Source organism: Lolium perenne, chromosome 3 (assembly GCF_019359855.2).
Source record: "Lolium perenne isolate Kyuss_39 chromosome 3, Kyuss_2.0, whole genome shotgun sequence".
Lineage (NCBI taxonomy): Eukaryota > Viridiplantae > Streptophyta > Magnoliopsida > Poales > Poaceae > Lolium > Lolium perenne.
The window spans coordinates 213,109,784-213,133,764 of record NC_067246.2 but is presented as its reverse complement, the minus strand read 5'-3'; the positions used below and the strand labels follow the sequence as shown (position 1 = coordinate 213,133,764).

Below are 23,981 nucleotides of genomic sequence, written 5' to 3'. Positions count from 1 at the left end.
CCTTCGGATGACGTTCCCTAACGCATCCAACAATGAAGCAGAATATGAAGCCCTCATACACGGGATGAAGATGGCGAAAGCTTGCGGTGCAACTCGACTAAAAATCTTTGGCGACTCACAATTGGTGGCTCAGCAAGTTATGAACCAATGTGACGCAGTCAATGATAGCATGATGGCATACAAGGAAGTGTACAATGAGCTTGAGAAGCTGTTTGATGGGTGTGAGGTAAATCACATCAGTAGATTGAGCAATGATGAAGCCGACGTTCTCGCAAACATCGGATCGCAGTGCCTCCCAATCCCGCCAGGAGTATTTTGGGAAGAAATAGCGGAGAGATCCACGAAGCCGAAAAAGGTGCAGAAAAAAGCAAAGGAAGGAAAAAACTTCGGCGCCCCTCAAAGAAACCACGGAGGATGAAGAGGACCAAGAACTTGTGATGATGGTAGAAGTTCCTTGGATGCAAGCGTATATATCATATATCCTCAGGAAAGAAATACCCGACGATCCAGTTGAGGCCAGGCGAATTATTCGACGATCCAAAGCTTTCACAGTGATCAAGGGGGAGTTATACAAGCGAAGTATTTCAGGCGTTCTGCAAAGGTGTGTCACACCCGAGGAAGGAAGAATAATTCTGAAGGATGTACACGAAGGAATATGTGGCCACCACGCAAGTAGTCGAGCTATTGCAGCCAAAGTTTTTCGGGCAGGATTCTATTGGTTGACAGCAATCGAGGATGCCAAGGAAATAGTAAGAACTTGCGACGCGTGTCAAAGATTTGCCGCAAAACCTCACTCTCCAGCGGCGGAATTAACACCAATACCATTGTCGTGGCCCTTTGCCCAATGGGGACTTGATATGGTGGGCAAGTTGCACAAAGCTTCGCCAGGAGGGTATGAGTACTTGCTGGTCGTTGTCGACAAATTCACCAAGTGGGTAGAAGCGAAGCCCATAAATTCACCAGATGCAGCATCGGCAATAAAGTTCGTGAAAGGCCTCGTTTTTCGGTTTGGAGTGCCTCATAGCATTGTCACATATAATGGTTCAAACTTCACATCCAAGGAATTCAAGGAATATTGCGCAGAAGTAGGCATTAAATTGCACTTTGCGTCAGTTGGGCACCCGCAAACTAACGGACGAGTCGAGAAAGCCAATGGAATCATCTGCAACGGCCTCAAAAAGCACCTGCTAGGACCGCTTGAAAAAGCTCGACATACTTGGCCAGAGGAATTGCCAAGTGTTTTGTGGAGCATCCGAACAACACCAAATACGGCGACACAAGAAACTCCGTTTTTTCTCGTCCACGGAGCCGAAGCAGTACTACCAATTGAAATAGAGCATGATTCTCCAAGAGTAACAGAGTATGACGAAGAAACATCACAAAAAGCTCGGGAGGATGATATGGATGCACTCGACGAAGCTCGAGATGAAGTACTTTCACGAGTCACCAAATACCAGCAAGACCTCAAAAACTACCACAAATGATTAAGGCCAAGATCTTTTCAAGTTGGGGATTTGGTCTTGAGGTTAAATCAAAAAAGTACTGAGAAGCTCGAATCACCATGGTTGGGGCCTTACGTTGTCACGGAAGTCATCGACGGAGGCGCATACAGGATCAAGGACAAGAAGACAGGGGCTCCCGAGAAAAACCCCTGGAACGTGGCGCAGCTCAGACGGTTCTATGCCTAGAGCTGAAATATAGTCCTTCTCTGTAAAAATACAATGTACTGAAACGCCCGCGAGTTTTCAGACGCACTCTTTTCCTTTTCGGGGCACCGAGTGGGGCCGGAAAGGTTTTTAATGAGGCGGGCTCGCGGTGCTGCAATATAATAAAGATAGTGGAGATATACTTCTTATTCTTCGACACGCTCGGGGGCTCAACGCCTTCAAGTCTCAAAATACGTACAATATAGACAAACTAGACTTACCGAAATATTTCGCCTTGGTACACTAATACCTCGCCAAATATAAAAATCGGAAGCTAACAATTATAAATATAGTGTACACGTCAAAAATCTTATTGCTTTGGTCCAAGAACCTCGCAACAAAAATATAGAACTTCGACACTAAGATATTCGAGGGCTTGCAATCCATCAATGAAAAAACAAAGATGTCTTATTACAACAGAAGGAAAAATCTTCGAGATGGAAAAAACAGTACAAACTCTAGCCAGAAGGCTCGGGGGCTCCAACAATATAGAGCACTTTGCAATATACAACAAATTTCTTCGGAAATAAAAAAGAAATCAAAAAGGATAGAGACACAAGGTTTTGCAATATGGTACAAATCAATCAAAGCCTAAAATACTATCTATGGACAAGCCTGTGGTTGTTTTATGTTCAGCATAGGACCCCTTGACGAAGAATTCTGAGTCCATCCGAAGAAGCTCATCTATCATCGACTCGGCCACAGGAGTTACCATCTCATTGATTGTGTCAATATCATTTTTTCGCCGCGATTTCTTGGCCAGGCAATCAACAACAATCCTCGTCAGGTCTAATTTTGGATGACAAATATTTATCATAATCATGGCGAACCTTGCTCCAGCAGTCAATTGAGCTCGCACAAAATTATGAATGCGGGGAGCATCTCTGAATATCTCCAGCAATTCAGGAAGAGTTTTGGGAACTTCATTTCGAGGAAACAAAGTCTTGTAAACAAGGGTTAATGTTGTCGTGCAAAAATTGAGAAATTCGCGCACTTGGCAAGCACGATCTTGGAACCTGACAATTTGCTGGGTTCGTTCAGGGGTGGCCCAGAATAAACAGCCGTGGTTAAGGGAAAGATTGACAAGAAGATTTGTTCTCTCGTTTACTCTTCGATCTTCGGCGGCAGCATCAAGAATCGAGCCTATTAAGCGACAAGGCAAGAAATTTGAAGGGGGGCACAGCAAAATAAAGAGGAGGCATTGTGAGGTTGGAAAAACATACCTAACATATCTGTGCTAGCTTCCAACATTAGCTCGAGCATGCTATTTTCTCGGGTAGTGGCTCCCTTTGCTTCCAATACAGCAGTATCCTTGGCAGCCATAGCTTCTTTGGCTTGTTGGAGAGCAAGTTTTTCTTGTTCGGATGCTTTCCGAGATTGTTCCATCATTGCCAGAGTTTGTTTCTTCATGGATTGAAGTTGTTGTCGAAGTTCTTGCAAATCTTCCGACAAATGTTTGCTTGAAGAACCTTCGAGGGGATTATCATCGACTAGTATTTTCTTCGAGAAGGAAGACGCAGGTGAAGCATCGGCAGAGCAAGGGTTGGTCGAATAATTATCAAATATTAACTGGAAAAGAAAGTCCCAGGATCAATGATAGTACCAAGAGGAATTTCATTGATTTCTAGAAAGTTTACACGGACATTACAAAAGAAGTTCTCCAAAGGGACTAACAGGGTAACTGTTGCCAAGGCTAAAAATGGCGACAACAGCAAAAGAAATAGAGAAAGCAAAGGAGAGAAAAAGCAAAGGCATTCAACTAGACCTCCGGCCTTGATGAGCTAGGAGTTGAAGATGGCTTGATCCCGAGATAGGCCAGGATTTTCTTCGTGTTGGGCTTGGCTGCCTTGATCAACGACCTCCATTTTGATTGTTCTATCTGCTCGGTGTCGCCAACCTTCATCCAGTCAACAGTTTGTTGACTGTCAGCGACCAAGGCAATAGTGTTCTCAACAGCAACCTTCATGTTCTCCTGGCGCATTTTCAGCCCCAGGTCCTCTGATGGATTGAAGCTCTGGGCAAGGGCAAGGAAAGTCTTGGGCTCCTCTTTCTTCGGGAAGAAGTAGGGGAATAGCTTCGACAATCCTGCGTCAGCATTCACCACGCCTTCACGAATTTCGGATCCATGAAACTCCAAATAAGAAAGTGCGTCAAGGAGAGGATCATTGTCGGGATTCTCCAGATCAAACTCTTGGTTTGTTTGGCCTGCCACAGGAAATAAACGTTGGTCAAAAGCAAGAAAAAGCAGGTCTTATAAAAAATAGAAGGGATCGATAAAATTACCTTGGAAGCGCCGATTTTGCGAATTCAGGCGCTTGAGGATCCCCTTTTCACGAGTAGCCTGTGCGGCTTTGTGCTCGTTTAAGGCAGTTTCAGTATCCTCAAGTCTCTTCTGCAGTTCCTCGACACTAGCAGCTTTTGCCTTGGCTTCATTAGCCTCTGCTTTGGCTTCGCTAGCAACAAGTTTGGCTTTCTTGCGGGCCGCTTCACTTTGCTCCAGTTTTTGAGCAAGAGTGTCGGCAAGCTTGTTGGCCTCTGCAAGTTTCTCTGTCGAAATAGAAAAGAAAGGTCAAAACTGCGACAAAAAACAGGAGCAAGAAGTCAGAAACAACGACAGCAAAAAAGTTATTACCTTCAGTTCTGCTGGCATACTCACGGTACCCAACGAATTGGGATCCGATGCGTATAAGCTCTTTGATCATGGCTGTCAAAGAAGAACAAAGAAAGAGAAACATCGGTATGGAAAAAGAATGAATGCGTAAAAAAGCAAATAGAGGAAATATAGATACTGGCAAGAAAATTAAAAAAAAAACTTACATCATCCAAGAGCGGAGTAGAAGAGCTACCCAATTGAGGGGCAGGCTCAATGATCGTTTCAATCCTTGTCCTTTTTGGTGAAGGAGCAAGGGGGCTTGAAGGCGGAGTAGTGGTGACGACGTTTTGTTGAGGAGGCGAGGATTCTTCTCCTTCAACTGGCGTATCCGAGACAAGTAAAGTATGTGACGCGCTCGTCCGAGGAGCCACGTCACGAGTTGGTACTTCTTCCTCATCATCACTGCGATTAAAGATCGACAGCATAAAAAGCAAGATGAGACAAAAAACTTCGACTACAGAAATAAGGGGAAATCTAGGTGACTTACGAGCTGACGAGGGATGCGAGATATGGATTATAAGTTTCCTTCTGACGTGAAGGATCAACTTCTTCGGCTTTGGAAGTGCCGGAATCTTCGACGTCATTCCTCTTCCTTTTGCCTTTTGGAGAAACAGCGGGATGAGGAGATAGTGCCGACGCAGTGCCTTCGGAAGATCCCGCAGATTTTCGAGAATCCACGGGTTCATTCACAAAAGATGGAGCTTCTTGATTGTCATCAGTGACAATGGCCCTTTCTTCGACTTCTCCACCTTCAGGAAGAGGAGGAAGCGAGACAAGGTCTGGATGATTCTGTGTAAAATAAAACAGGGAGAGATGTCAGAAAAGAAGTTACAAAAAAGATAGCAAAGCAGCAACAAGACAATAGACAAAGATTACCTTGGGAAGTGGATTGGCGGCGCTGAATGGTGTCACACGGCAAGAAGAAGGGACAGCATCTTTTTTGCTGAGAGATGAAATTTTTCGGACAAGTCTTTCTAAATCCTTGACCTCCAAATTCACCGACAGCCGATCCACGTCCTTGTCGCCGGCATATTTCCAGAGAGGATATTTGCGAGCCTGAAGCGGCTGCACTCTAGTCCTAAGAAAGTATGCAGTGATTTGGACACCTGATAACTCTTTGCCGCGAGTATTTTGCAACTCGTGGATACGAGCCATCAAGGTTTCTGTCGACGCCCTTTCTTCTTCAGTGGCCTCTGCGTCCCAGGAGCGGCGGCGAAAGATTTTCTCGGCGCCATCAAAAGGAGGTATGTTGTCCTCCGCACATCCATGGTTCTCCTCCTGAATGTACAACCACTTCTTGCGCCATCCTTGAACTGAGTCAGGAAGCTTGACGTCGAAGTAGTCAACAGTGGGCCAAACAGAAATTACAACGCCGCCTATATTATAGGCGACATTGGGCGAGCCATTACGGCGGCAGAAGAAAATGCGCTTCCATAGCGCCCAGTTAGGCTAGACGCCAAGGAAGGCCTCGCACAAAGTGATGAAAATGGAGATATGGAGGATTGAATTTGGCGTGAGGTGGTGGAGTTGCAGACCGTAGATAAAAAGAAGTCCACGGAGAAACGGATGAATGGGGGCGGACAGACCGCGGATGAGGTGATCGACAAAACTTACCCGGTGCCCCATTGGAGGGGTTGGGTAGCTCTCCTCACTGGGGAAGCACAATGCCTTGGGTTTCTTGCTGATCCCCAGCTTCTTCAGCATGTTGATGTCTTGAGTGGAAATTTTCGATCTTTCCCACTCCGCCGCCCCAAGATCCACGGCGGCCATGGAGGATTCCGGCGTGCTGTGCCTTGTCAATCGACGCGGTGACATCAACAATGGCGCAGGGTTTGCAGCTTGGAGGCGAGGAGCTTAGGAGGTTGTGGATCGCAGGAGGAAATTTGTAGATGAGAGAAGGAGGACGGCGCAAGCGGAAGTGCTCAAGGAGGAAGAAGACGATCTTATATAGGGGTGCAGTGAAACGACGAACCGTTGGATAAGGAAAATGTGTGACAGATGATAGCCACGTGGCAACAAGGGTAAAAAAGTAATTCAACGTTGGGGAAGTTACGGTGCGTGCGCCAGAAAAAGCGGAGGACGTGTGTCCTCCACTTGCACGACGTGTCAAGATAGTGGATCAATTGGGCCTGCATGGCAGCGAGAAAAGACTTGTCGCAAATTTCTGACTAGCAATCGTGGCTATCGTCAGCAATAACGTCACCTTGGCAGAAGAAAAAATTCGACTGAACAACTTCATAAAAGGCGACACGGAAAAATAATGCTGAGCCTTTGATCAAATACAAGTTTTGGATCAAATGCTCGGGGGCTACTTTGGAAAAAAGGAAAAGATCCAGAATGACAAGATAGAAATGGCGTGAGCCTATGACCAAATACAAATATTTGTTCATAGCCTCGGGGGCTACTCCCATCGGGAGCGCTGTTCGCGCACCCGAGAAATTATAAAACTTCGGGAGATAAAAGAAGATATAGCGGCATAAGGCATGGAGCCTACAACCAAGCACAAGTCCTTGGCTGTAGCCTCGGGGGCTACTCCCATCGGGAACGCAGTTCGCGTGCCCGATGAAATCATGAAAAAGAAAGAAAGAAAGAGAAAAAGAAAGATAGCAGATCAAAAGAGTATATTTTGAGTTATAAATAACTCTGCATATACTCCCATCGGGAGAGCAATATAAGTCATCTTTGACTCGATAAAATGTGCCATTCCAACAGCTGAATAAGCACTCGACAATATATTCTCAGAACGCCGAAGTTGCGATCAATTTCTGAATGCTGCAAATTTGCGAAGGTAAGACCCCAGATCCGTTCTGCTGGGCGTGGCATCGCCGAAGACTGCGCTCTGCTACTTTTATCCGTATCAACAGATACGAAGAAAAATCCTAACGGACGCGTTAGGTACCCGATAAATTTCTTGGGACTCGACAGAATGGTAAGACCTTAAGCGGCACCTGTCGAAGTTTACACCAGTATCCCGAGGTCATGTCCAGGGACGTGATCTTGAAGTAGGTTTTTGCGGATTGCCACTAGAGCAGTTAACTAGTACCTGATCCGTCAGATGAACTAGCCCTAACTACCATCATCCCTGTACAATATAGATGTTTATGAGAAGAAATATAGAAAAAGTCGAAGCTGTCAAATAAAAATAAACAGTGGAGATTTTCCTTGACCCTACGATTCAAGCAAAATCTCGGGGGCTACTGACATAGGCATCCCAAATGGGCCTGCCGAAGATAGTACCCGGGGTTTACTGAAGGCCCACTACCCGAAGAATAAGAAGATTCGGAAGCCCAAGATATTATTAAGGAAAGCTAGAGTTGTAATAGAGAGTCTTATTTGTAATTTTACGGGATGAGTTAGAAACCTTCCCGGACTTTGTAACTTGTACAAGATTTAATCCCTCGGCTCCGCCTCCTATATAAGGGGGAGTCGAGGGACGCAGAGATCATCGAATCATTGTTTACAAACCCTAGTTTTCATAATCGTCGAGTACTTTTCGGCTGAAACCTTCGAGATCTACTTGCCCTCTACTTCCAACTAAACCCTAGCCTACAATCCATAGGCATTGACAAGTTGATACCTTGTCACTAACTTTTTCATATATTCATGTCCAAGCACCTAAAAAAAAGAAAAAATCCATGTTATATAGCTTATATACAGATAAAAAGAAATTCGTAGTTGATTATAAAATATAGCTAACCTGTCCTCTTGGACTTGCTAGCCAACTTTCTTCGAGAGATAATGACGGTCTACCATCGTCAATCTATTATAGACAAATACAAAGTTCTAAAAATACACATTTGCATATATGTCATAAAGAAAAATGGCAAAGCCATATTTCTCGATGAAAATTGTGCAAGGCATGTCTATAAATGTCTATTTGACAACATATCCAACACATGTTTGAATTGCGCATTTCTTGAAGAAAAGTGCAAATGGAAATGACTTATGAGTACCCTGTAATTAGTTCCATGTTTCTCGACTAAAAGGTGCAACCCATGTTAAGGTGCATATTTATTTGAGAAACATTCAACCCTATAGGAAAAGATGTGCCTCATTTTACAAACTAGATACTAGTTGCACATTTCTCGAAGAAATGTGCAAGTGGACATTAGTTGATAGAGTTATAGTTGCACATTTCTTTGAGAAACATGCAACCCCGGATGGGTAAGTTGCATGTATCTCGACAAAGGAGGTGCAACCAAAAAGAAGAAAATATGCGCCTCATTTTACAAACTAGACACTAGTTGCACATTTCTTGAAGAAATGTGCAAGTGGACATTAGTTGATAGAGTTATACTAGATATGCCTCTTTGACCTAATTTCTAACATGTTTGAATTGCACATTTCTTGAAGAAACATGCAACCCATGGTAGTTTTAAAAAGTACAAACGGACATGAGTTATAGTTGCGTGTTTCTCAATGAAAAATGTGCAAGCCATGTCGAGTTGCACATTTCTTTGAGAAACATGCAACCCCGGATGGGTAAGTTGCATGTATCTCGACAAAGGAGGTGCAACCAAAAATAAGAAAATATGCGCCTCATTTTACAAACTAGACACTAGTTGCACATTTCTTGAAGAAATGGGCAAGTGGACATTAGTTGATACTAGATATGCCTCTTTGACCTAATTTCTAACATGTTTGAATTGCACATTTCTTGAAGAAACATGCAACCCATGGTGGTTTTAAAAAGTGCAAAACGGACATGAGTTATAGTTGCGTGTTTCTCAATGAAAAATGTGCAAGCCATATCGAGTTGCACATTTCTTTGAGAAACATGCAACCCCGGATGGGTAAGTTGCACATATCTCGACAAAAGTGGTCCAACCAAAAAGAAGAAAAAGATGGGCCTCATTGGACATTAGTTGATAGAGTTATACTAGATATGCCTCTTTGACCTAATTTCTAACATGTTTGAATTGCACATTTCTTGAAGAAACATGCAACCCATGGTGGTTTTAAAAAGTGCAAAATGGACATGAGTTATAGTTGCGTGTTTCTCAATGAAAAATGTGCAAGCCATGTCGAGTTGCACATTTCTTTGAGAAACATGCAACCCCGGATGGGTAAGTTGCACATATCTCGACAAAAGTGGTCCAACCAAAAAGAAGAAAAATATGGGCCTCATTTTAGAAACTAGACACTAGTTGCACATTTCTCGAAGAAATGTGCAAGTGGACATTAGTTGATAGAGTTATACTAGATATGCCTCTTTGACCAAATTTCTAACACGTTTGAATTGCACATTTTTGAAGAAACATGCAACTCATGGTGGTTTTAAAAAGTGCAAAATGAACATGAGTTATAGTTGCGTGTTTCTCGATGAAAAATATGCAAGCCATGTCGAGTTGCACAATTCTTTGAGAAACATGCAACCCCGGATGGGGAGGTTGCATGTATCTCGACAAAGGAGATGCAACCAAAAAAGAAGAAAAGATGCGCCTCATATTACAAACTAGACACTAGTTGCACATTTCTTGAAGAAATGCGCAAGTGGACATTAGTTGATAGAGTTATACTAGATATGCCTCTTTGACAAAATTTCTAACACCGGTTGGGTAAGCTGCACGTATCTCGACAGAGAGGTGCAACAAAAAGAAGAAAAAGATACGACTCAATATAAAAACTAGACACTAGTTGCATATTTCTGCCTCTTTGACAAAAATTCTGACATGTTTGAATTGCACATTTCTTGAAGAAACATGCAACCCAGGGGGCTAAAAAAATGCACATATCTTGGCAAAAAGGTGAAACCAAGAAGAAAAGGGGCAACCAAGAAAACAAAAGATATACCTCATTTTAAAAAAGTAGACACTAGTTGCACGTATCTCAAACAAATGTGCAATTGGACATTAGTTGATAGAGTTATACTAGATATTACTAGTTGACAAAATTTCTTGAAGAAATGACCATTTCTTGAAGAAAGTTGCAAAATGAACATGACTTGGGAGAACCCCGTGTTTAGTTGCATGTTTCTCGACGAAACGGTGCAAGCCATGAAGAGTTGCACATTTCTCTGAGAAACATGCAACCCCGTGTGGGTAAGTTGCACTTATCTCGACAAATATACATACTAGTTGCGCATTTCTTGAATAAACGTGCAACCCTGGGGTTCGTTTCATATATCTCGATAGTAAAGGTAAAAAGAGTGAGGAAATGAACAAGACAGTAGTTGCATGTTTCTTCAGAAATTAGCAAAAGAGGAAATGAACAAGACAGTAGTTGCATGTTCCTTCAGAAATGAGCAAAAGAGGGAATGAACAAGACAGTAGTTGCATGTTTCTAGTATTTACAGAATTAGCAAAGACAGTAGTTGCATGTTTCTTCAGAAAAGAGACAGTAGTTGCATGTTTCTTGTGTTTAGTAGCAGAAATGTTGAATAAGTGCTACGCCTGTTCTAGTTGCACATTTGTTTAGAAAGAAAATGTAGCTACTCTACACTTTGTTTGAAAAACAGAATTATAACAGAAAATGAACAGATATGATACCTCAAAATCATCATCACTGATCTTCTCAAAACCATCATAATCATGACTCGAGAAACTTCGAATCCTTGATTCTGAACTTAATTCTGGAGTTGTCATTGTTGTAGGTAATATGTTGTTAATATTTCTGCCTGATGATAATTGATTTTCAGAATTATGAGTTCTTTGACCACATTGAATTGAACTGCTCTTGCAACCAGATGAGTTGTCTATCAATGTTGTTGAGTTTTCTTTTCCTATTTTAAAAACAAAAAATAAATAGTTAGATATAATAAATTTTGAAAAATGTGATCAAAATCAATCAAGTATATAGGTAAAAAATCAATCAAATATTTCCTTGCTTAGAGTAGTGTGTGTAACTTCATGCTAGTTCTTACCCATGTTATTTATTCCTGAAAACATTGCATGCAGCTTCTGTGGAGTGGTAAACTCTAAGTTGATATGTTTTTCCGTTTCTTTCTTCTTGTGTGATAAGTCATGATCTATGTGAACTGGAAAAGAACATGTAAAAAAGATAAACTAATCAGCCTAGAGTAGCAGAAAAAAAACAGTGGGGCGAAAAAAGAAATAGTTTGCCAGATGAAAAATACCTCTGGATGTGTGGGTATCACAACTTAAGCCTACAGCTTCTTTTTCATTGTTCAACATGTGGTCCAAACTTGCGCTACAACCGTATGATTGTTCAGCAACAAATTTTCCTTTCCTTTCATCCTTACGATAGTAAAAAGAAAAAATAAAAATAAAATATAGGAACATAAAAAGAATTATCCAGAAAAAGACCTAAAAAGAAGAGATGTTCTTCTTACATTTCTGTCGTGTTCTGGTAACTCTCTGTCTTTTAATTGTAGGTTACACAATGCATTATTGACATAGTGCATAGGTTCATCAGTAGTTTTGACGAGTTTTTCAGGCTCTACAAGTCGTGCAATTATATGTTGATATTATTTAGAAAAAGGAGAATATATTTAAAAGATAGCTGGTGGAATGAATTTTTTTGAAAATAGACATATAGTGGTATATAAGTTAAATAACCTGATCTACTGATACATCCCCGACATATCCATAATTTCTGTCGTTCCATGCTTGTTTTATGACAATACTTACATGTTTTGCTTGCACTTTATGATGATTTCATGCATTTTCGGAACTAACCTATTAACAAGATGCCACAGTGCCAGTTCCTGTTTTCTGCTGTTTTTGGTTCCAGAAAGGCTGTTCGGGCAATATTCTCGGAATTGGACGAAATCAACGCCAAACCTCCTATTTTTCCAGGAAGGCTCCAGAACACCGAAGGAGAGTCGGAGGGGAGCCAGGGGGGCCCCACACCATAGGGCCGCGCGGGCCAGACCCTAGCCGCGCCGGCCTAGGGTGAGGCCACCCTATCAGCCCTCCTGCGCCGCCTCTTCTCCTATATAACCCCTTTCGACCTAAAAACGCAGTACCAATTGACGAAACTCCAGAAAGACTCCAGGGGCGCCGCCACCGTCGTGAAACTCCAATTCGGGGGACAGAACTCTCTGTTCCGGCACCCTGCCGGGACGGGGAAGTGCCCCCGGAAGCCATCTCTATCAACGCCATCGCCTCCATCATGCTCCGTGAGTAGTTCCCCCATGGACTACGGGTTCTAGCAGTAGCTAGTTGGTATTCTCTCCTCCATGTACTTCAATACAATGATCTCATGAGCTGCCTTACATGATTGAGATTCATCTGATGTAATCGGTGTTGTGTTTGTTGGGATCCGATGGATGATACATTATGATTAGTCTATCTATAAAGTTTGTGAAGTTATTGTTGCTGCAATCTTGTTATTCTTAATGCTTGTCACTAGGGCCCGAGTGGCATGATCTTAGATTTGAGCTCTATACTTATTGCTTAGATTGTATCTACAAGTTGTATGCACATGTCACTGTCCGGAACCAAAGGCCCCGAAGTGACAGAAATCGGGACAACCGGAGGGGATGGCGGTGATGTGAGGGACACATGTTTTCACGGAGTGTTAATGCTTTGCTCCGGTACTCTATTAAAAGGAGTACCTTAATATCCAGTAGTTTCCCTTGAGGCCCGGCTGCCACCGGCTGGTAGGACTAAAGATGTTGTGCAAGTTTCTCATTGCGAGCACGTACGACTATAATTGGAAAACATGCCTACATAATTAATAATCTTGATGTTCTATCTTAATGCTTTGATTACTATCAATTGCCCAACTGTAATTTGTTCACCCAACACTTGTTACTTGTTATTGGAGAGTTACCACTAGTGTAGATCGCTGGGAACCCCGGTCCATCTCTCATCATTATATACTCGTTCTATATGTCATTGGAAGTAGTATCAACTATCTTCTGGTGCCATTGCTCTCATATTGCTATTATTTGCTGTTATCTTGTTACTATTGCTCTCATATTATCGCTACTTTCACATCACCCCTGTTACTAGTGCTTTTCCAGGTGCAGCTGAATTGACAACTCAGTTGTTAAGGCTTATAAGTATTCTTTACCTCCCCTTGTGTCGAATCAATAAATTTGGGTTTTACTTCCCTCGAAGACTATCGTGATCCCCTATACTTGTGGGTTATCAAGACCGTTTTCTGGCGCCGTTGCCGGGGAGGCATAGCTCTACTCATAAGTTCACCTGGGGAGTACACTCTACCTCTCTCTCTGTTTTTATTTTGTTTTATTTTGTTTTGCTTAGTTTACTTTTGTCTAGTTTATTTGTGCTTAGTTTATTTCTGTCTAGCATTATTTTGTTTAGTTTACTTTTGCTTAGTTTCTTTTTGTCTTGTTTTATTTTTCTCATATACCTAAAAATCCATAAAAATTTGAAAAATCTAAAAATTAAAAACTGCTGTTATGGGAGAACCAACAACCTACTTGGAGCTTATAGAATGTTATAATAATTATAGAGAATCAAGAACTGGTAAAATAATGAGTGCTATGATAGAAAAATTGAATACAATGGCTAGAATCTTGCTTAGACGCCATGATATAAACTGTTGCTCTCAACAGGATACTAAACATCTTAAATTTCAATGTGGCTTTAGTGAGGAATTTTTAATTAAGAACTATAATCGGAATTGCTATATTCATTATGGGTTCGAAGAGGTAGAACAATTTGTCTTATTTATGGGAGCCTCCGAGATAGAATCCTTCATGGTTGAGAATTATGAAACTTGTGCTATTTGTAAGGACCTTAAAGATTATGTCTCTACTATCCTTAATTCTTGCATAGAATGCTACAGTAGGAATCCTTATATCCTTGATTATAAAGAGAGACACATTAATGCACAAGAATGCACTCACAATTTGCAGGAACCGGTGGAAGAAGAAATTGATGAACCTGAAAGCTCATTGGATGAAAAAGATGAGAAAATTGATGAACCTGAAAGCTCATTGGATGAAAAAGAAGAGGAGAGCGACGAACAAAAGGAGGAAGAATGGATTAGCTACCCATGCCAACCTTCTAATGAGAGTAACTCTTTATCTCTTACACTATTTGATTGTCCTCCATGCTTACCGAAAGAGGTTGAATGTTATGTTCCTGTGGATTCTCTTGAAATAGTACCTATAAGCAAAACTTGTGAGAATAATTATGCTACTGTTATATATGATAATCCATGCTACTTTGATAAATCTTATGATAATGCTTTGTTTGTGCCTGATGTCGAAATGCATGGTACTAAAGAATTTTGCTTAGCAAATGTTTATGATAAATCTCTAGATGATGGTCCTATGTTACTTGATAATATTAATTGTACTACTAATGAAAATGGGATTGGAGAGTTCTTGACTTTATCTATGTGTCCCATATCTTTTGAGATTGATCAACTACCTTGTTATATTATTAATAAAAGTAAGCTTGAAAGTTTTAATTCCACTATTCTTGAGATTGATAAAAATTATGAGTTTGTGGATCATGAAAAGTATGCTGCATGTGATAGTTATATTGTTGAGTTTGTTCATGAAGCTACTGAAAATTATTATGAGAGAGGAAAATATGGTTGTAGAAATTTGCATGGTACTAAAACACCTCTCTATATGCTTAAAATTTTGAAGTTACGCTTGTTCTATCTTCCTATGCTTGTTACTTTGCTTTTCATGAACTTGTTTATTTACAAGATTCCTTTGCATAGGAAGCATGTTAGGCTTAAATGTGCTTTGAATTTGCCTCTTGATGCTCTCTTTTGCTTCAAACACTATTTCTTGCGAGTGCATCCTTAAAACTGCTAAGCCCATCTTAATGGCTATAAAGAAAGCAACTTCTTGGAAGATAACCCATGTGTTATTTTGCTACAGTACTATGTTTTATATTTGTGTCTTGGAAGTTGTTTACTACTGTAGCAACCTCTCATTATCTTAGTTTTGTGTTTTGTTGTGGCAAGTGAAGCCTCTAATCGAAGGTTGATACTAGATTTGGATTTCTGCGCAGAAACAGATTTCTATCTGTCACGAATCTGGGCTGTTTTCTCTGTAGGTAACTCAGAAAAATATGCCAATTTACGTGCGTGTTCCTCAGATATGTACGCAACTTTCATTAGTTTTGAGTTTTCTGATTTGAGCAACGGAAGTATTTATTAAAAATTCGTCTTTACTGGCTGTTCTGTTTTGGCAGATTCTGTCTCTGTTTTTTGCATTGTCTCTTGTGGACTTTAAGCAAGGCTTTCTAGACGTAGAGGGCTGTAGCTAATGTTTTATTGAGTTCTTGCAATGTGCCACTACAGGACCAAGGTGGATTCAAATTTTTTGAGTACTAACCCCTCTAATGAAGTTTATGAGAAGTTTGGTGTGAAGGAAGTTTTCAATGGTCAAGAGAGGAGGATGATATATGATCAAGAAGAGTGAAAAGTCAAAGCTTGGGGATGCCCCCGTGGTTCATCCCTGCATATTTCAAGAAGACTCAAGCATCTAAGCTTGGGGATGCCCAAGGCATCCCCTTCTTCATCAACTTATCAGGTTTCTTCTATTGAAACTATATTTTTATTCGGTCACACCATATGTGTTTTACTTGGAGCGTCTGTGTGCTTTTATTTTTGTTTTTGTTTGAATAAGATCGGATCCTAGCAATCCTTGATTGGGAGAGAGACACGCTCCGCTTTTTCATATGAACACTTGTTCTTCGCTTTACTTCTAATGTTCAATGATAAAAGTTGGAAGCTACAATACTTATGGTTATTTGGTTGGAAAAAAGAAAATGCCTCATATGTCTTGGATAATTTGACACTTGGCAATTGTTTTGAGCTCTCAAATAGATCATGATTAAGTTTTTTTTCATGTAGTTTAAGCCTATTAGTGGAGAACTACCGTAAAGCTTGTTAAAATTGGTTTGCATAATTGATCTCTCTTAAGGTCTAGATATTTTCTGGTAAAAGTGTTTGAGCAACAAGGAAGACAGTGTAGAGTATTATAATGCTTGCAATATGTTTTTATGTAAGTTTTGCTGTACCGGTTCATACTTGTGTTTGCTTCTAACAACCTTGCTAGCCTAAGCCTTGTACTGAGAGGGAATGCTTCTCGTGCATCCAAAACCTTGAGCCAAAAACTATGCCATTTGTGTCCACCATACCTACCTACTATGTGGTATTTCCTGCCATTCCAAAGTAAATTGTTTGAGTGCTACCTTTAAACAATTCAAAATGCTTCTCAATTTGTGTCAATGTTTTATAGCTCATGAGGAAGTATGTGGTGTTTTATCTTTCAATCTTGTTGGGCAACTTTCACCAATGGACTAGTGGCTTCATCCGCTTATCCAATAATTTTGCAAAAAGAGCTGGCAATGGGATTCCCAGTCCCAAATTAATTAAACTAAATAGACACTCCTCCATGGTATGTGATTGTTGGACGGCACCCGAAGGATTCGGTTAGCCATGGCTTGTGTAAGCAAAGGTTGGGAGGAGTGTCATCATAATAAAACTAAAATAAAAAGGCACTCCTTCATGGTATGAGATTGTTGGCAGGCACCCGAGGATTCGGTTAGCCATGGTTTGTGAAAGAAAGGTTGGAAGGAGTGCCACCCAAAAATAAAATAAAATGGGAGCCGCTCTTTGAATGTTTGTCTGGCGAGGGGGTTAGAGTGCCCACTACCATTCGTTGACAACAACAAACACCTCTCAAAACTTTACTTTTATGCTCTCTTTATGTTTCCAAAACCAAAGCTCTAGCACAAATATAGCAATCGATGCTTTCCTCTTTGAAGGGCCATTCTTTTACTTTATGTTGAGTCAGTTTACCTACTTCCTTCCATCTTAGAAGCAAACACTTGTGTTAACTGTGCATTGATTCTTACATACTTGCATGTTTGCATTCATCATATTACTTTGTGTTGACTATTATCCATGAGATATGCATGTTGAAAGTTGAAAGCAATTGCTGAAACTTATATCTTCCTTTGTGTTGCTTCGATGCCTTTACTTTGAATTTATTGCTTTATGAGTTAACTCTTGTGCAAGACTTTTGATGCTTGTCTTGAAAGTACTATTCATGAAAAGTTTTGCTATATGTTATCTATTTGTTAGCAACTATAGATCATTGCCTTGAGTCACTTCATTCATTTCATGTGCTTTGTAATAGTATGATCAAGGTTATGTAAGTAGCATGTCACTACAGAAATTATGTTTTTTATCATTTACCTGCTCGGGACGAGCAGGAACTAAGCTTGGGTATGCTGATACGTCCCCGACGTATCCATAATTTCTGTCGTTCCATGCTTGTTTTATGACAATACTTACATGTTTTGCTTGCACTTTATGATGATTTCATGCATTTTCCGGAACTAACCTATTAACAAGATGCCACAGTGCCAGTTCCTGTTTTCTGCTGTTTTTGGTTCCAGAAAGGCTGTTCGGGCAATATTCTCGGAATTGGACGAAATCAACGCCAAACCTCCTATTTTTCCAGGAAGGCTCCAGAACACCGAAGGAGAGTCGGAGGGGAGCCAGGGGCCCCACACCATAGGGCCGCGCGGGCCAGACCCTGGCCGCGCCGGCCTAGGGTGAGGCCACCCTGTCAGCCCTCCTGCGCCGCCTCTTCGCCTATATAACCCCTTTCGACCTAAAAACGCAGTACCAATTGACGAAACTCCAGAAAGACTCCAGGGGCGCTGCCACCGTCGTGAAACTCCAATTCGGGGGACAGAACTCTCTGTTCCGGCACCCTGCCGGGACGGGGAAGTGCCCCCGGAAGCCATCTCCATCAACGCCATCGCCTCCATCATGCTCCGTGAGTAGTTCCCCCATGGACTACGGGTTCTAGCAATAGCTAGTTGGTATTCTCTCCTCCATGTACTTCAATACAATGATCTCATGAGCTGCCTTACATGATTGAGATTCATCTGATGTAATCGGTGTTGTGTTTGTTGGGATCCGATGGATGATACATTATGATTAGTCTATCTATAAAGTTTGTGAAGTTATTGTTGCTGCAATCTTATTATTCTTAATGCTTGTCACTAGGGCCCGAGTGGCATGATCTTAGATTTGAGCTCTATACTTATTGCTTAGATTGTATCTACAAGTTGTATGCACATGTCATTGTCCGGAACCAAAGGCCCCGAAGTGACAGAAATCGGGACAACCGGAGGGGATGGCGGCGATGTGAGGGACACATGTTTTCACGGAGTGTTAATGCTTTGCTCCGGTACTCTATTAAAAGGAGTACCTTAATATCCAGTAGTTTCCCTTGAGGCCCGGCTGCCACCGGCTGGTAGGATAAAAGATGTTGTGCAAGTTTCTCATTGCGAGCACGTACGACTATAATTGGAAAACATGCCTACATAATTAATAATCTTGATGTTCTATCTTAATGCTTTGATTCCTATCAATTGCCCAACTGTAATTTGTTCACCCAACACTTGTTACTTGTTATTGGAGAGTTACCACTAGTGTAGATCGCTGGGAACCCCGGTCCATCTCTCATCATTATATACTCGTTCTATATGTTATTGGAAGTAGTATCAACTATCTTCTGGTGCCATTGCTCTCATATTGCTATTATCGCTGTCGTATTCTTGTTACTATTGCTCTCATATTACTGCTACTTTCACATCACCCCTGTTACTAGTGCTTTTCCAGGTGCAGCTGAATTGACAACTCAGTTGTTAAGGCTTATAAGTATTCTTTACCTCCCCTTGTGTCGAATCAATAAATTTGGGTTTTACTTCCCTCGAAGACTATCGCAATCCCCTATACTTGTGGGTTATCATCTGTTGACGCAATCATTTGATCTTTTTGATGTTGGTTGCTCCCTTGTAGTTGTTGTTGGTGATGCTTGTTGTTATTAGCTGCATTAACTGAATTGTTGGACTGTTGGCTGCCAGAACATCTAATTGAGTTCACTGTCATAAGAAACATACATGATCAGTCATAAAAAATCAATAATAAAAAATGAAAAAGACTTATTTATCAGACTAAAAATTAAATAAGGTGAAATCAATGTGCAAATAAAACAACCTTTGTTTCCTTCCAGGTTTTTGCTTGTATCGGTTGAGGGCAATTTCAAAGTGTCGCCAGACTCCATATTAGTACCAACTGATATGTTTTCATCTTGTGAAGAGCAATTCAGTTTCTCGGTGCTTTGTGAAGATAAGCAGTTATTTTGTACTAGGCATTGTAGAACATTTATGAGCAGACCTTGCACTTTGGAAGAAAGTCTTGAAACATTGAGGAGATACTGTCTTTAACCTGCTTTGAAAATAGACAACAGAAAAAATGTAAGTGCATCAACAACATAACAATTAAGTAAAAAAACATGACAGAGATAACTGGAAGAAAAGCGGAACAAAAGGGTAAGTAACCTTTTCACTCAAAATGCACTGCTGAAAAGAATCGAGATACAATCTGAAACTCTCAATATTGAAGCCACTGTTAGGAGCATTGTCTGATGCTGCTTGTCCATAACATGTATCCTTAATATCTTTTATCTGTTTTAACAAAAAAGAGAAGGTAATAATAGGTTAATTTACTGTCCAACAGTAGTAACTGAAGATCATCTTCGCAGACAAACAAAAATGACCACACAAAAAGAAAATGATGTATCTCACAGTATAGGAATAATTACTTACTTCCAGCTTGCCATAAAAGTTGTCGTCATCCATGTCCAACTTGATATATTCTTTGATCATATCTCCTTTCCACACTGATATTCTTGGGAGGGAAGAATGAATTTGGACTGATCCAAAGTCTAAGAAATCAAGATAGCGAACCTGAAAAAGGCAAACTGACTTATGTTACAAAACAAATAGAAGAAGAACTGAAAAATGAAGAAATTAAAGATAAAATAGTACAAGTGCAAGTTAAGAGACTAACCGCAATGTAGTAGTTGCATACAGCTAAGGTTGATGTAGAGTTCTGGTACTTCTTGATATACCATAAATTCCATTCTTGAAAGAATTTAGCCCAATTGTAGCTCTTGATGTTTTCAATATTGATAAGGGCACCAAGATAAGCTGTGCTTGGTTTTGTACTTGAGGTTGGACAGTAAAAGGATGAAAGAGCTACAATCATGAAGCACCTTAAGAACTCAACCTTCTCTTGCCCTTTCTTTATCTTGTCACGGAAGAACTTGATGGTTGGCATTTCTGATAATCCAAAAACTGCAGGAATTCAGCTGTTGTGATCTTGGACTCATTAGGGACAGGGACTCCTACAGCTGGAACACCAAGGACATGGGCAAAGGATTCTGAACTGATAGGAATGAACTTCTGTTGAAAAGCAAATCCTTCGTTCTTTATGTCGACATGATCGGCTAGCCATTGAACAAAAGACCATGGAACAGTACCACTAGTGAGATCTAGTATGGAACCAAAATATATGTCCCTAAGATACTGCTTCTGGTTTTCATCCAATTCTTGCAATTTCTGAACCAGTGAATTGACATTGTATCTACTTTTAGCTGATATAACATCTTTGTCAACAAGATGTCTTCCTTGCCTTCTATCTCGAACAATTTTCTAATAATAAGAAAAACAGGACACAAAAACCTATAAGATCAAATCGTCCAGATGAATCTAAAAACAAGAAATGTACTGTGATGATAAAAAGGTTGAGTATATATTGAGAACTCACCATTCTCTTTTGTTTCTGAATGTTGCTAGGTCTGCGTTTACGTTTCAGACTTCTTTTTATCTGAACAAAGATTTATTAACATGAGCACATACATTACTGTTCCCATCAATTAACATCAACAAAAAAAATAGTACCCATACTTACAATTGAACTAACCGCCTCCAGGACAAATGTTTCCTCTTCGGAATTACAGAAATCCTGACAAAGCCAAAAAATAAAAGAATATAGAAAGTCATGAGAAAATAAACAAAAGGCAGTGACACAAAAAGCAGAGTTCAGAAATTGATGACACTAAACACTCGTTTACCTCCTCACTACTGTCAGAGTTATGGTTTTTCTGCGGAAAATCTATGTCGTTCATATTGATGATACTAAGCACTTGTTCCGTAGATTTTTCCATTGGTCTAGTCAAAAAATGAAAAAGTAAAATGCAAGTTAGGGCACAAAATCTAAGAGGGACAAAAGGATAACACACCAGAACATATAAACATACATAGTTTCAAGCATACTGAAAAGACCACACAGATCTAAGAGGGGAAAATTTCACAGTTCATAGCTAAGCTTGCGAAATTTAGAACTGCAGGAAAACAGGCCTTTGTCAAAAGTACAAAGTTGTTACTCAGAAAAAGCCAAGCAAAAAAATACAATGTAGATTCAGAAGTGCATTGCAGAACAAAACTAAAATGAAAATCAGAACATGCACTGCACTCCACCAACTATGTTGACTAATTCTCTTTAGAATTGTAGCTAAAGGCAAACATTGCAGTACATAATAAATTCATGCAAGACATAAAAGAAACATATGCTAGTTCACTACTCGTGGAAAAACACTACTGTAAAAAAGTCTAAGGCTGCTATCTACATGTTGTCCTACAACTTCTCATCAGACAACATTTTCATTGTCATATTACTCAGCGACAAAAAATCATGAGTACCGAAACATTTCATATGAAAATTCTAACATAATTGCTAGAAATGCATATCATATGTTCAAGGAAGCCATACATAATTGCTAGTAAAAAGTTTAGTGTAAAGCAGTAGTACACATTCAGATTATCTCGATCATGGTCATTATGTACTTCTATATTTGGCTCACTAGCTAACAAAACACTTTGCATTGGTAGTGAAAAGCAAAAACAAAGATATAGGCAGATGACAGTAAAATTGAAACAGGACAAACAGGAGAAAATCATCAACAAAAACTTGAGATTCTCTACAAACAAGGGAAAGAGCAAGCAATTGACAACAAGGGGTTCAGTATAGTGTAATGAACTGATTAAGAGAGGCAAACCACACTAGAGAAAGCCCATCTCCAGATCTCCATACGCTGCAACTTACCTCAACACTAGCCTACAGGCACACAAATAACCTCTTAGATCTCCCCTACACTGCAACTTAGCTGAAATCAAACACTAAAAACGACGCACAGGATTTGAATCAGGCAACCCTAACACGCGAGGGCATTCAAAATCGCCGAACATACACGAAGACATCGAAGCTACACAAGCAAAATTAAGAACACACAGCAGATTTTCGTAACATAAAACTGCAGAAATAGGAGAATAGGATAGTTGATTCGAGAAAAACCTGGTGAAATTGGGCCTACTGGTGACGCACAGGGACGACCGAGCTGGTGACGCGCAGCGGACGACCGAGCTGGTGCTCCTCGACCGCCTTGAGATCTACTACACCAGCACAGCGAGGACGACGACGGAGGCGAGCTCGCCGACCGCCTTGAAACCTCCGCTTCAGAGAGGAACTCTCCAAGGCTAGGCGACGACGGCGGCGGCAGCGAACTCGCCGACCACCTCGCGGGGTAGTTCCCCTCTCCCGGCGAGGATGACGACGGAGGCGAGCTCGCCGACCGCCTTGAAACCTCCGCTTCGGAGAGGAACTATCCAAGGCTCGGCGACGACGACGGCGGCGGCGAACTCGCCGACCACCTCTCGCGGGCTCGTTCACCTCTCTCTCTCGAAGAAATGAAAGGAAGACATGCAAACGGACAGATAAGGGGAAAAGACACGGGCCAAAATAAACGGGTAACGGGAAAAACGGCAAACCACAGACAAACGGGTGCACGAATCTCAAAGAAAATCGAACGGCTAAAAAAATCGACTGAGAACTGGACTTTTCTCAGGCGACTGAGAAATAGCAAATCCGAAAAAAAATCAGAGTGTGAAGCTTCAACATTAATAAAAGCTTCAAGTTGCTCTTCCATAATAAGCTTCTCACTAGAGACAACCTGGTCAAAAGACAAAGTGTTGATGATCTGACTTGTGTGTTTTGCAATGAGTTAGAGTCTTGTCAACACTTGTTTTTTGATTGTGTGGTTGCTGCTAACATTTGGAAAAGGGCCTTGGATGTTTTGGGTATTGATTTGCAAATTTCAAACATACATGATGTTGCTGCTTTGTGGAATTACAAAAAGAAAAATAAGAAATGTAATATGATCTTTTCTGCTGTTTTGAGAACTATCTGGATTACCAGAAATGATCATGTTTTCAATCGGGTTCAATGGCTGGGTATGCAGGTTTTGTGGAAACGCTTGGTATGCAGTTGTGCTCAGTGGAAGATTTTACTGAAGGAAGAGGAAAGAGAAGGGCTGATGTGTATGTTGAACAAGTTCGAGGGAGTGGCCAGGATGCCTCCGCTATTGTGGCCGGATCCTGGGTGATTCCACAGAAAAAAGCAAGGACAACACTGGAGGTTTGTGACATGAATAGCTCGAGAGGATTTGGCCTAATGCTAATGACAGCAGAAGATCTGGCAAGGACCCTTGAGGCAAATGACTTGGTCCTGGTGGGTGATGGAGCGTGCTTCCAGGTTTTGGATCGTCAGTGAGTTGCGCTGGGTGATCTGTGGCTAACCTGCCGTTCTCTGTCGCTGTATGGTGTTGTGTGCTGTCTCTCGTAAGGCCTTGTTTGTGTGTTGTCGTTCTGCTAGCTGCAAGTAATGTTGGGCGTTTTGTTTTGGAGTTTGGGTGCTTGTAATGATAAACTCTGAATGCTGTAGACTGTTGATCTGGTTTCAATATATTGGAACCGGGGGCATGCCCCTTTTTCTCTAAAAAAAAGCTTCAAGTTATA

At 40.9% G+C, this 23,981-nt stretch overlaps 1 long non-coding RNA gene across 1 annotated transcript; it reads right to left on the bottom strand.

The window, feature by feature from the left end:
• Nucleotides 1-3,704: 3,704 nt before the first annotated feature.
• On the bottom strand, nt 3,705-4,403 carry LOC127338522 (uncharacterized). The gene is made up of 3 exons (XR_007874398.1): nt 4,339-4,403; nt 3,990-4,253; nt 3,705-3,911 (listed from the first exon to the last, which is right to left on the bottom strand). It is a non-coding gene; the product is annotated as an uncharacterized lncRNA (long non-coding RNA).
• Nucleotides 4,404-23,981: the final 19,578 nt, after the last annotated feature.